The following is a 15,754-nucleotide window of genomic DNA, read 5'->3' as shown; positions in this document are numbered from 1 at the left end:
ATACAATTGTATTTAGTTCAAACATAAGAAAAAAGGTGAAAAATAAAAAAAACAAAAATAAATTGTTTCAAATTTATATAGAAATATAAAATCCAGAAATAAATAATTTCTAAAAATTACAGTTCTATTTAGTTCAAACATAAAATTTCAAAAATATGTGAAATCGCATAATAAAAAATGATTTCAAATTTATTTGAAAATATAAAAGCTAGATAAAATGTTTAAAGTTTAATTGTTCATCTCGATGTTGTAAGAACAGCCTCGGAGAAAGTCCATAAGTGGCATATTGTTTCTCTGTTGAAACAAATGCTTCAATGCCTCGGTCACTCGTTTGTAGCAAGCCTTTTTGTACAAACGCCTTGAGCAGAACAACCTCCTGGAGTCCGTTCTTTTGGAGAGGGTTGTTATCAATTTCCAGATGGAGGGATGGGCACATTGAGGAGAATTTTGGAAAGCCAAGTACCAGGCTTCTACCGAATTATTCATTCATGGTAAACCTTCAGATAGCCTGTCGGACATAATCCACATCGAGGGCGGAAAGCAGGGTTGCCTTCTGCTTCGACGGGAGAAAAGTTTCTTCTATTTGACTCAGTTGTGGAAGACGAAGACATGATCCTAATTTTTGGGACAAAACGTATGGTTGAATTAATGGCTCGATACCAACACTGGTTTATTGATGGGACTTTTAAAGTGTGTCCGGGTATCTTTTACCAGCATTTTAAAGTTCATGTGTTAGTGCAAGATACTGTTTTGCCCTGCCTATATGGATTATTGCCAAACAAGTCTCGAGATACTTACCGCAGGTGTTGGGAAGGTTTAAGAAACAACACCGAAGAATTTAATGATATGGAACCTGTTTCTGCACTGACAGACTTTGAGCTTTTCCTCAGTTCAAGCTTTATAGGAGTATTTCCAAAATACCATGGGTACCGGGTGCTTCTTTCATCTTGGGTAATCACTATGGAGACGAGGTCAACAATTAGAACTTTACAACAGCTACGTAAATAACGATAATATACGAGCGAACATTAAAAGTATTTTAGCTCTAGCGTTTTTACCTGTAGGTGATGGAGTACCTGATGCCTTTGACGAACTAACAGAAAACTTGACACCTGAGATGCAAGAAGTTTGTAACTATTTTGAAGATGTTTACATTGGCCCCAATGTATTCTTTGTCTTTGTCCGTTAAAAGATACAAGTTTCATACCGCTTTTTAGGCTGTCTATGAATACCATGATGGGTGGAAGGGAACCATTTAAAACTCACAGTGTATAACAGAACGAAATGAAAATTTTTATAGTTTAATCAAAACTCGATTGCTAATTTTTTAAACGACCTCCTATTTTTAAACAACTACTATCGTTCTTAAATACATCGTTCCAAAGCAATTTTGTGTTAAAACTATATACCATTTTTAAACAACTACTATTGTTGTTAAATGCATAGTTTCAAATAAATGTGTACTAACACTGCATCTATTTTAAGACAAGTATTTTCAGACTATTTTTAGAGTATCGCTCTTAATTGCATGCTTCAACGTACGTTGCTCATTCGCAAATATCGCTCATTAGTGGTCGCTTAGAAAAGTATCGCTCTGACGTTTATCGCTCTAGAGCAGGGATGTCCAACCTTTTAATTTAATTGTAAACTTAAATATTTAACTGGGCCGCAAAAGCCCAGAATATCTGAATACATTTTAATGAAAAATGACAATATAAAACAAAACCATGTGAATACACTTTATTACAACATTGTAAATATTGTAGTGTTTATATGTAGCTATACATAGAAAAAAAACCAATAACTTTAATTAACCGATATTAATTCAATGAGACTTTTGACTTTGTCTTCCAGCCATAATGTTTTCAATATTTGCATCGAGGGATGTATTCTTAATTCTAAGAATGCTTGCTAAATGTCTGTCAGTCAACCTATTTCTTTCTGCAGTTTTAATGGAAAAAAACTGCTCGCAAGAGTATGTGCTTCCCCACATACATAATAATTTTCTGGATAAATTTATAATTTGCTTGAATTCATTGAGAGAATGCAATTTCTTATAAAATAAAGGAAGTGTGTGCTCTCTATGGAAAGTTTTTAAACCTTCCCGACTTTGCAGCTCAATCAGTTCAAGTTGGTACTCAACTGGTGCTTTATCATATTGAAATGAAAATGGATCATTAAATAATTTTAATTCAATTTCAATCTTTTTAAAATCAGAAAATCTAACTGTAAACTCTCCAAGTAAATCTTCATATAATTTAGTATATTCATATAATTTAGTATATTTTTCATAATCTACAGAAAACTGTTTCTCTCTTTCAGATAGACTGCGAAAGTGTACAATGTTACCAGCTTTAGTCTGTTCTATAAAAACGTTCTAATTTCTTTATAAAACTAGTTATCCACTCAAACATTGAGGAACATAACTGGTCCTTTCCTTGTAAATGCAAATTAAGTTCAGCTAATTCTTTGGTGATGTCTTCAAAGAAAGTTAAACCATTCTTCATTTTCTAAAAAATCCACATTTTGCTTCTTTTTTCCAAGAACACTTTTATTTCAGGCAACAATAATTGAAATCGTTTTAAGGTTGCTGCTTTACTGAGCCATCTAACTTTTGAGAAATATACTACGTCTTCATATTCACTGCCAACTTCGTCCAAGAAGGCTTTAAATTCGCGATGATTTAAACCCCGTGATCTGATGAAATTAACAGCCTTGACAAGATCAGTCATCAAATGTTTCATATTTAGCTTTTGAGCACATAATTGTTGTTGATGGATCAAGCAATGGTAACTGAGTATTTCATGATCAACCGATTCTTTGAATAAAGCAATAAACTATTGTGTTTACCAGTCAGGGCAGGAGCACCATCAGTTGTAATTGAATAAATGTTTTACTATCAATATTGAATTTTATACCTAATGACCAAATTAACAAATTTATATATATCCTTGCCTGCCATTGTTGTGCCCTTTATGTGACACAAGTCTAATATTTCTTCAATAATATTAAAATTTTCATCAATTCCTCTAATGAAAATAACTAATTGCGCGGTATCACTTTTGTCAGTACTTTCATCCAATGTTTAAACTGTACAGAACGCATACAGATAATTTGTCCTTCAGTGTGCCTTCAATATTGTCACCCAAGTCACCAATTCTTCTACCAATTGTCTGATGTGATAGACATGTTTCATTTACTAAATTCACCTTGTCTGGACAGTACTCATTAAAGCAATAACAATACATTCTTTTATTAATTCTCCATCAACAAGTGGTTTTCCCTTCTTGGCTAATTTCTCATCTGTAAGGTAATAGATTCCATGACCATATGAATATAAAATTTTCAGTATTTAAAATTATAGTTCTCTGAAAAATAAATTGGCCATTAATAGGTATACTGAGCACTAGTTTACTGAAAATACATTTATTTCAACAACAAAGAAAATTTGAAAAATCCATTATTATAATTAATTAATCTAACAATTAAAATAATTAATCCAATAATGTTTATTTCGCTTTAATTATGCAAAAAAAAAAAAAAAAAATACACAAGCGCAGGGACGTAACTAGCTCCAAAAAGTTGGGGCACAGAGGTGGGCAGCGTTAGGGGGAAGTTTGGGCATTTTGACAACCGCCGCCCGCCCCCCCCCCCCCCCCCAAGAAAGAATGTAGAAATTTAAACTCCTTTTTTCCGATATTTTACTTTTTTTAAAACAGAAAATTTGACACGCAGTTAACAGAAATAAAAAAAAATCATAATATCTCGTCACAGAATTGAAACACAATGTCTTATATGTTCACTGCATGAATTTTGTCACATAAAAGAAAGTAAAAAAATTACATATCCAATTCATTCTGTAAAAGTACCCATTACAGAATTGATTTAAATTTCCTCTGACTTCGTAGGAAAGTGATATTTATCCATGGTGTGTATCATACTTTGTGGGGAACAATGTATACTTTGCTCTCTCACCTCAAACTCTGGGAAGGGGGGGGGGGGCACGTTTCCCCCGCCCGGAGTTACGCCAATGCACAAGAGTAATAAATCATAAAGCTGCACACGCACCCACACATTAACACGATTCTCATCTCACACTGGCGCGTCGGGTTGCCAATCTACTTTTAGACGAGACAAACCGTTTCATCTTTGTCTTTCTCTCCCTCGCGAAACATCATACATGTCCACGTCTTGTACACGTTCCCTCCTCCCCGAGTCTGTATTCCTGTAATGCTAAGTAAACTATACGCTGTGACGTTCCCATAGCGTTAGTGCGGGCGGGTGACTGGCGGTAGTCACGCAGACTAGACGAGAATTGAACAATTAGGAACCAAACAGAACGAGTTTTATACAAGATGATTTTACGTTCATAACACACATGGTGTTGTCACGATACTTATGATGAATTGTGTGTCTCTATGTAGGCTACGAGGCAATCATGATTTAATGTTATGCCAATATAGTAAGAAATAATCTAAGAAATTCTCAAAAATAATCTATAATCTAAATGACAATTTTAAAAATGTAAATGAAGTGAAAATAATCTAAATATAGATTTTTAAATAATCTAAGTTCACAGCCCTAGCTAAGCCTCATCACAGAACCAAGCAACTGACAATATTATAAACTTAGTATGCTCAGTTGTAAATTTCATCTTAATCATATTGTTTTTTAAATTGTTTTTGTTTATTGTTTTATTTATGAAATGTAAAGTATTTTAGTTAAATTACATGAAGACTCTCTCGCTCACTACATGATAAATTTGCTAAAAACTTGTTTTTTTTAATGAGAGTCGATATTGGGCCGCATCCAAACACTGAGTGGGCCGCAGGTTGGACATCCCTGCTCTAGAGTATGAATCCCACACAGTCCGGTTGGGTGCGTAGGCGTGTTTTATATAAATATATATATATATATATATATATATATATATATATATATATATATATATATATATGTGTGTGTGTGTGTGTGTGTGTGTGTGTGTGTGTGTGTGTGTGTGTATTCATGCACATATATGTTCATACGTATAGTATATATTATATGCATATATATACACACACACACATACACACACACACACACACACACACACACACACATATATATATATATATATATATATAGATATATATATATATATATATATATATATATATAGATAATGTATAAGCCACGAAGGAAAGATAAACAACGGAGTTTCAGCAGAAACTCCGTTGCTTATCTTTCCTTCGTGGCTTATACCTTTATTTATGGATTTATCACGTTCCATTCTTTCGTGATTCCGTTATACATACATACATACATATATATATATATATATATATATATATATATATATATATATATATATATATATATATATATATATAAATCACAGATATCATTCCCGTTCACTATACCTTTCAGAAAACTACACGAATGAAAATTATAAGTGATGGCTCAGTTGTCAAAGTCATTGTCAAATACAATTTCCAAAACTGGCAACTGATCGAATCGTGTCGGTGACTAAGCAATTGTCAAATATAATTCCCTTTCGGTGTAAGCTATTTCCGCGATCAAGTGAAGTGAAATATGCAATGATATCTGAGGGCTTGATATATGGTAATATCAAAAGTCATGTGTGTATTTAAGTGAATAAAATTCACACACACACACACACACCACACTACACACACATATATATATATATATATATATATATATAATATATATATATATATATATATATATATATATATATATATATATGTCTATATATATATAGTATATATGATCATATATACTAATTTAATATATATTATATATCAATATATATTATATATATGATCTATATAGATATATATATTATTATATATATATATATATATATATATACCTTTCTATATACTATATATATATATATATATATATATCTATATATATATATATATACAAAACATATTACATGTATAATTTTCAGGTTTATCATTGTGTGTACATAATAATTTCTTTTTCGACGGAAAACAACACTGGGATCAAATGTAAGACCAGCCTGCATAATTAGATAATTACGCTATAAATCTTCTTAAAAAAATTACTTTGTTTGAGCAGCTTAAATAAATTCTCTAGCAGCTTAGCGAAAGAAACCCTCCTGGTTTTGGCAAAAAATAACGGATTTCCGTTTCCCATGAACGTTGCCTGGTTCAGCTGTTTTCACCGTAATCTTCCTATGACCTGTTGCGTTTTAGAAAGTGCTTTTCTGAGGGGAAGGGAGGAGAGAGGGGAGACCTTGTAGGTGCTCAGTTGTTGCCAAATGCAACGTATTTCTGAAAGATTGTTCTTTAACGAATAAATTCCTCCAGATGACAAAGGAAAAATGATTCATCATTATGTCTTCTTGCAGAAAAAATGTAAATTAAAACTATTTTGTGATATAACTGTGTTTTTTTGGAAAATCTCAATTACTCTACCAGTCAAATATGTTTGATTAAGTTGTCATATCCTTAATCAAATCTACTAATAATGGAGAGTTAACAGGATACTGTGGTTTTGGAGTAAAGGGTATTAAAGCTAGTAAAATACAGAGACTTTCTTTAAGCTAGTCTAAACTAACAATGTTCAATGTCTCATGGGAGGCAGAGGAAACCCACCCAACCCAACGTAACTTATGAATACGAAATCTTACAGTAAGTCAATGAATATATGCTAACCTTCCCTTACCTAATCTAACCTTCCCTTACCTAATCTAACTGAGAGCGCTTCAAATCACCTGATCTAAATCCGCTTAAATCAAGAAGTAACATTTACAAGTGACTCATTTCTCATCCTCGTAAGCGAATAGGTTTTCCCTACTTACACCACCTGACGAGACTTCTAGATAATGGTTTTTTCTGTGGTTCCTCATAATTGCTTGAGCCAGGTCAACCAGACAATGTCAAATTCCTCATAAGTACATCAAGAACTATCAGAAAAGAAAAACAATACTGGATATTAGCTCTCTAAGTAATCAAGTAATTACCGTTTTGAGGACCATACCATCTCCAAATATATCGTTCTTCTCTGAATAAACAGTCTTTTTTGATGTCAGATATTTCACGGATTGCAGTGCCATAATGATTCTTAGAATAAGTTGCTATAAACCAACAGCAGTATCACTACCTACTAATAAAAAATATCTTTAAAACATGGAGCAGACGTATAATTCAATAAGTGTTAGTCATTTCCTAGGTAAGTATAATATAATACTATTCAGCCATTTTTTGAAATTAAAATTAAAGATAAATTACGTGCACTATAACAAAACGTTGCTCAGTTATCCGCTACAACAAACGTTATTCTTGACTCTGATTTGTGTATTTAGGCTACTATACATGCGTATTAAGGCTCGAGCAATACCTACAGCATTTTCACTTCGAGATAAGATTTACGATGTTAGATTATGTTCACATTCGGCTAAACTGACTCGGTTCACATTTTGCTGATCTGAGAGACCACATTTCCTACATCTCCACATAGCACAGATCCCATTGCTCTGGTTCATCAGCCTGGGAGTAATCGGCAATTGAATTTATCAGTCATCTCACACTCTTATACCTCTTTATCAGAACTCACGTAATCTCGGTGAGCTCATCTGAATGGAGATCTGGGCAATATACTGTAGTCAAAGCTATGGTCAGCCCCTAAAAGACTGCAAGAGAGAAATAATTTCCACTGCTTTATCGTTAGATTATACTACGGATTAACAATATAATATATATATATATTATATATATATATATATATATATATATATATATGTGTATATATAGTACATATATATACATACATATCTATATATATATATATATATATATATATATATATATATATATATATATATCTAATAAAAGGAGCCCATAAAAACACCAAAATGTAGAGAGAAAAGTACTATATTTCAGAGACTGCTGTCTCTCTCTTCACGTATACCTGAAGAGAGAGACAGCAGTCTCTGAAATATAGTACTTTTCTCTCTACATTTTGGTGTTTTTATGGGCTCCTTTTATTAGATGGAATTCTGTTGTTACAGAACATTTTACCTGTCTATATATATATATATATATATATATATATATATATATATATATATATATATTATATATATATATATATATATATATATATATATAGCTATATATATGTATATATATATATATATATGATATATATATATATATATATATATATATATATATATATAGTATATATATATATATATATATATATATATATATATATATATATATATATATATATATATATATATATATATATCTATATATCTATTATGTAAGTGTTTACATAATAATTAATATGGAATGTTAGTCCATATATATAAAAGATTGCTTGCAGGAATGTGATCAGACTAGAGACGCTAAAGATGACGTATACAATAAGTATGTAGGCTAAGATAACATGCCGTCACCTGTAGTCATTCAATTGTTTATAAACATTAGTCAAGCTCCCTGCTTGAGACAACTACCCCGACCTATATTCAAACGGCCTACGTATCTGTAGCGTGTCTCATTTTGATTGTGTGTTCGTATGAAACTATGTCATTTGTATGTATGTTCATATGTTCGAACTACTGTCTGTTCCTTCATAACTTGTAACAGAGATGGTAGACAGGCAGAACAGAGTTAGCTATCGTCATTAGAAGACCTGTACCTCTTTACCTAAGCTTTATCATGTAGAGGAATAGGATTAGCCATCATCATTGGCAGAAGCGATCAAGCTATCGTTATTAGAAGACTTGTACAATCATATCTGATCTTCAGCATGTAAAACTTCAGAAGAATACATATATTTTTATATTTCGTGTTTTTCTACAAGAACCTCCTCACCATGAGTTTAACACATCGTCGTAATAACTAACAAGATAATACCGACTTCATAAGTGATCTACAAACCCCCAGACACTCCATTGAAGATGGAAGTGCAATACCAACCGACTTAGCGTAAGATTATCGCTAGTCTAACATTACCTCATAGGGCGCCTTATCATACAAGGCACAAGCCCTAATATTGGTGGCAGCGGTGGGATTAAAAGTTAGCAACATAAAAAAATGCGATATTTATCACTTCCGTATCCACGTATGTATACGTTTGTGGATCACTAGATTAACTTGTTGCTGTGTCAACCGTGTCTAGGGCCTTGTTCGCGGAAATCGTTATATTTCAGAGTGTCGGGAAGGATTAAAATTTCATTTCCCAGCAAAGTCTTTTTACACGCACTAAGACATTCGAGGGTGCATGCTTCTCGAGATTTTGCGTGCAAAGTGCGACTGCGGTTGTGGGAGAATTCTGTTGGGTCATTTGAACAATGTTACGATTTATGAGACAAATGTATAGTTCCTTTATATAAGTTATTATTTGATTAACTGTCTCATTTTTGTTCAAACGGATTTTAATATGTTTGAAGGTTTATTTTAGGATTTTCCTTTGATAAACACGCCTTATTTTGCAGGATGTAAGATAATATTTTGTATACCCCTAGATGGATCTTACAATTACACTACATACAGATCAATGTTTTTTATAACTATAGAGGTATCTGTAAGCGCTCTCTTATCCGGACTTCTCATTAGGGAAGTTCGAACAACAGACAGTGAGTCCGTAAATACAGGATATTATGTGTACTAATGGAATAAACAAGATATTCTATTTTTTACGGCGCGTACAGTCGGGCTTTATCCACCACTACTTATAATAACTTACGTATTAAAAAAAAACGAAAACCTGCTCTGATTACTTTATACGGTACGTGTGTTTCATAGGTGGAACATCCTTTTTAATTCAAAAAGATATTGGCATGTATGAACCAAACATCGCTTTTCCCCACTCTGCTAGAGTCGCTTATTGTGTGGAATTTGCTAAGCTTTGAACACTCGGCAGATTTAACTAACCTTGACCGCTTGACTAGGTGACACAGTAACCGAGTTTGCTTGTTTGATTCTGAACGGGCTACTGTTTCTATTTCTTTTTGTAATAATTAGGATCCTTCTCTTTATTACCATCCGCAACGTATTGTGTGTTTTTTAGCATTAGTTGCTGGTTACGTATAAAGCAATGAATGACGAACTATTAGGAACTGAGCGATTACTAATAAGACAGTTATCACTACTGCATTCAATATTAACTGTTTGTACTTCATTCTTTGCTAAAATTTGAATAGTGAGGGATCCTGGTCAGCGCATTTAGCCTGATGAAAGTTTTTTACAGACATGTTATTCCTTGCAATCCAGCCATATTTTTAAAGTTAAGTGAGTCATTGAGGTTCGATATTTTATATAAACTCAAAAATCAAGGCTAAAACTGCGAGCGGGACTTTGCAAAGGAGCATTTATTGTCATGACCCGAAATAGTGTTACCTCTAATTTATATAGATTTGTACGGGTGTTCCACTTGTTTTTTGTGTGTTTTCTAATCACTACGGTGCTTAACGACCCTATCCATGCATCTGTATAAATACAGACGTCCACTGCGTAAACGCATATTCACTGTTTAATATGATTTTGTTTACATAAGGGATTAATAATCACCCAAATGATAATTAACATAGTATATGATTATGATATTTCAGTAGAACTTCTGGAAACAGACACTCAAAGATAAAAAACTCGCAGTAGCGAAATCTCAATGATGTAGATAATTTCTGTAAAAAGTAAGATTAAGAATGTCTCGTAACTTCAGCCACAGGAATAACGAAATTCGACCTGCAAAGGAAACACTCAAAGTTACTCCAAATGAATAAAAAATTGTACTTAGCTTGCTTTTGTGGGAAGTCACGGTGTTCCGATAACGACACACGGCCTTGGTCCTCCTTCTCTATTTAGCGGATGACCTGGTTTGGCTTGAGTTTCCTCCGTGCGCTTGTTTCGATGATTCGAGCCCTTGAAAGATCCGATGCTGCAGACGCGTTCGGTTTGTTTCTTGAAGTGCCGGAAACGCTCACTAACGATGTTTTCTTGAATGATTCTTCTAATGAGAGACGAAGCTTGCGTTGCCGTAGGAAAAAGACACGTCGGTTTTGTTTCTTGAAGTTATTCACTAAACGATGATACTAAGTTGGTTGAAGAATCTGTTGCTTTCGTTGTCGTTGAAGAGTTCTTATTGTTTTCTGAAGTCGCTCACTAACGATGATACTAGGTTGCTTGAAGAATCTGCTGCTTCCGTCGTCGTTGACTTCTTATGATACATGATTTATTATTCTGGTTTTTCTTCGTAGGACGTTGTAGAGTTCTTCTGGTACGCTGGCCACCAATATTAGGGCTATTAGGGCTTGTGCCTTGTATGATAAGGCGCCCTATGAGGTAATGTTAGACTAGCGATAATCTTACGCTAAGTCGGTTGGTATTGCACTTCCATCTTCAATGGAGTGTCTGGGGGTTTGTAGATCACTTATGAAGTCGGTATTATCTTGTTAGTTATTACGACGATGTGTTAAACTCATGGTGAGGAGGTTCTTGTAGAAAACACGAAATATAAAAATATATGTATTCTTCTGAAGTTTTACATGCTGAAGATCAGATATGATTGTACAAGTCTTCTAATAACGATAGCTTGATCGCTTCTGCCAATGATGATGGCTAATCCTATTCCTCTACATGATAAAGCTTAGGTAAAGAGGTACAGGTCTTCTAATGACGATAGCTAACTCTGTTCTGCCTGTCTACCATCTCTGTTACAAGTTATGAAGGAACAGACAGTAGTTCGAACATATGAACATACATACAAATGACATAGTTTCATACGAACACACAATCAAAATGAGACACGCTACAGATCACGTAGGCCGTTTGAATTATAGGTCGGGGTAGTTGTCTCAAGCAGGGAGCTTGGACTAATGTGTTTATAAACAATTGAATGACTACAGGTGACGGCATGTTATCTTAGCCTACATACTTATTGTAGACGTCATCTTTAGCGTCTCTAGTCTGATCACATTCCTGCAAGCAATCATTTTATATATATGGACTAACATTCCATATTATTATTATGTAAAACACTTACATATATATATAGTATATATATATATCTATATATATATATATATATATATATATATATATATATATATAGTATGTATGTAGATATATGTATGTATGTATGTACGTATGAGTGAGCGAGTGGGAAGCAAATTCCCAACTTTACAAACAAACTTAACTAAGCTTCAGAGTGTAGCTACAATTTAATGGTTTTCAGATTTTCAGATAAGACTACACACACACACACACAGACAAACAACACACACACACACACACACATACACACACACACACACACACATATATATATATATATTATATATATATATATATATATATATATATATATATATGTATATATATATATATATTGTCAATCGGTAGTATTATCTAACGATAAAGCAGTGAAAATTATTTCTCTCTTGCAGTCTGTTAGGGGCTGACCATAGTTTTGTCTACAGTATATTGGCCCAGATCTCCATTCAGATGAGCTCACCAGATCACATTGCATGGCGAGAATAGGCAACTCGAGTTTCTCCACGAGGTGAACGGAAATGAAAGCATGATCATGGAGGTATAAAGCAAAAGCGCGAGCATGAACAGGATATGACGTGCACGATTAGGGTCACTGGTAGACTTAAATGAAATTAAACAACTTTTCTGACACCATTTCTCAATTCAGGGTCGATCCCTGGGTTATCAAACCCCTCACGTAACTCTTTTCAGTATTACAACAAATATATATATATATATTATATATATATATATATATATATATATATATATATATATTATATATATATAATATATGGTGCTGAATTACCAATTAGAGCGCAGGCGATGGCTAATGAGATGCTGAGGAAATTAATATCTACCGATACGTAATCTTATCACCACAACTTTTTATTCAGAGTATTTTTTGTGGATATTATACGGATTTGTATGAAAAATACTATTAAACGATGAATCGAAATTTTCATGCTAGAACGAACACATACTAAGACGATAGCATTGCTTATACTACACGAAATTGTAAATAGCTGCCAACCTAAGAATTCATGAATATAGAAGAGCACCCTGTAATAATTTCATGTTGACAGTGACTTAACCATAATATAGTATTATTTCAAAATGTGTTATGAATTTACTTCCAGTTGCCAATTTCTTATCTATGATCTTGATCAACTGCTAACATATCCTATGTTCCACCAAATGTTACTGAAGCCATGAAAGTCAAAATAACCTCTGAGTTTTATTTTCTTTTGTTTTTGCATGGGAATTATCCATTTCATATTTAATTTACTCCATGTCCACTTGTATACATCTATCTGTCTTATCTCTCTCCATCTGTCTCTTATTCCAATCACTAAACATTTTAAGATCACCTTATCAGGAAAAATCCCGACGACGATTTAATAGTTAGTTCGGCAAAGCAAGATAAATAAACTTATATGAAAAGTCTGAACATTTGGTCATGAATATCTCTTTCATCTTTTGTCTCTTTTTCGCTGTGCTTTTTATACCAGCACCTCAAGTCTTTACAGTCACTTTTTCGTTTTCTCTATAATTCTTGTTTAGAAGTTTTATATTTTTCGGTAAAACTCCCAGATACATCTTCCACACTTGCTGTTTACTCGTGAAGTGAGGTAAAAAAAAATATTGGGGTGATTAGTATATTGGCGTGTAAAGGATGTCTGCAGGGCAAAATCTATGTTGGCAGGAGGTCAGCTTTAGTTTTGAGGCAGATACTGCGAATCTGCAAGAGACAGGGAGAAGCACATTTTTATTTCTATCGAGGCTACAGATTCTACTGGAGAACTTTGCGTTTGTACTTTTAAAAAATCGAAGCATTTCCAGTTGTTATGGTTTATAACTGTCTATCCAGGGAATTATTTACTTTTTGCAATGGTATTATATATATGTATATATATATATATATATATATATATATATATACATATATATATATATATATATATATATATATATATATATATATATATATATATATATTATATGTGTCTGTATGACAACAGATATTTAAAGAAATATGAATATAGGCACCGGAAACGTCCTTATCATGTATACTTTTATTTATAAAATCCCTATTCAGTATTTACCGTACTCATACTGACTGATGACCACCCTATCATTATGATTTTCACACAAGTCTTTCTTAGTCATCTTGTAATGCGAATAGGATGTAATGATGATAAGCACATCTAGCACACTAGACTTTCAGAGGGTAATCTTGCCGTAAAAGATTGATCAACGGCTCTATCATTTCCTCATGTCGCCCATATCAACCTTCGTAGCCCAATAAATTCTTCCCTTCTCCCACACAGATGATGCTGACGTGGTGAAGAAGGGGAATGAACTCTCTCTCCAAGGAAACTGCAAGGAGGGGAAATAATGTCTTCCACCCTTCAGATAATTAAACTGGGAAACCTTGTAATGGTTTCTCAAATTTTAGATAAGTCCGTTGGTAAATTAATCTCATAATATTCTGAAAGTCATTAGAGATAGATATTCAGTATAAAAAAAGGAAATAACTTTTTCGGATATCATTATAGCTTGAATCCCACAAGCCAAGCGTACCAGTTTCCTATAGAATGCCGAGGACTGTAAATGACTTAAAACTTTTTTCTTTTGCATGTCAACCCACTTCCATTTGTAATTTGTGAACATATGTGTTTATTAAAAGTAAAGTATTTCCTGCCTGCCGTTGACAGCGTCATAAGTAGGGTCTGGATTATTTACCAACATAGCAGATAACTTTACAAACCTTCAGTGTAATCTGTATTGTTACAATGGCCAAGATAAGCGGCATCAATGTTTTTCCAACTACCTTATCTGTCTTTACGGCCAACAGAACTTTTCAGTATCCCTCCTAACAAACCTTAATATTTAACATTAGCGCTTTTAGATTGTTCAAGTACCTGGTGACGCCACCAGGCGGGGATGGCAAACAAAAATCAGTAATATCTGGTGAACATGAAATTATTGCAGAGTGCTCTTCTATACTCTTAGGTTACCAACTGCATAATCTTCTTACGAAAATTTGGGTTCATCGTTTAATAGTATCTTTCATGCAATTCGATAATAATCCCCACCAAAATATTTTGAATAAAACGTTGTGTTAAGAAGATTCTGTATCAGTAGGTATTAATTTTTCTCAGCAAAACTGAAGACATGGTCTGTTATGTCGGTGGGATAAGTACAATAGATGGCATCAGCTTGTACATTTTTCTCTCTGGGGATCCCTTTTTCAGTACAGGAAGTGTAAGATATAATACTAAACTGGCATGGTTGCAGTGCGTTTTTTACTATATTTAAGTGTAAACTTTTAAATACTATATGTTTGTTGAAGATTTTAAAATTACAAGGAAATGAAACATTTAGGGAGGGGGTTGGGAATCTTAATATTGAAATCATAATTCCAGTGTCCTCCTGACAGATCAGTATCCTCGGTTTTACTAACTAAGGCGAAATAAAAAATCGTCATTTTGAAAAATCTGATTGTCCTCACTCCAGTTTGCAGTATGACCCAAGGCCAAGAGAGGCAAGGTCTACTCAATTGGATGGAGTCGCATCCCACCTGGGGTAACTATACTCTGCTTTTTTTTTCCATATGCCCACCCGCCCGTGGTCCTCGCGCATGGCAACACTGCGTCCCTGGCTTTAAATAGTTACGCTATGTGTAAGTTTTAGGTAAATAAAAGGATATATGGGTGTACATTTGCAACTGA

This window comes from Macrobrachium nipponense, chromosome 2, assembly GCF_015104395.2.
Source record: "Macrobrachium nipponense isolate FS-2020 chromosome 2, ASM1510439v2, whole genome shotgun sequence".
In the NCBI taxonomy this organism is placed as follows: Eukaryota; Metazoa; Arthropoda; class Malacostraca; order Decapoda; family Palaemonidae; genus Macrobrachium; species Macrobrachium nipponense.
This window is presented reverse-complemented; position numbering follows the sequence as displayed.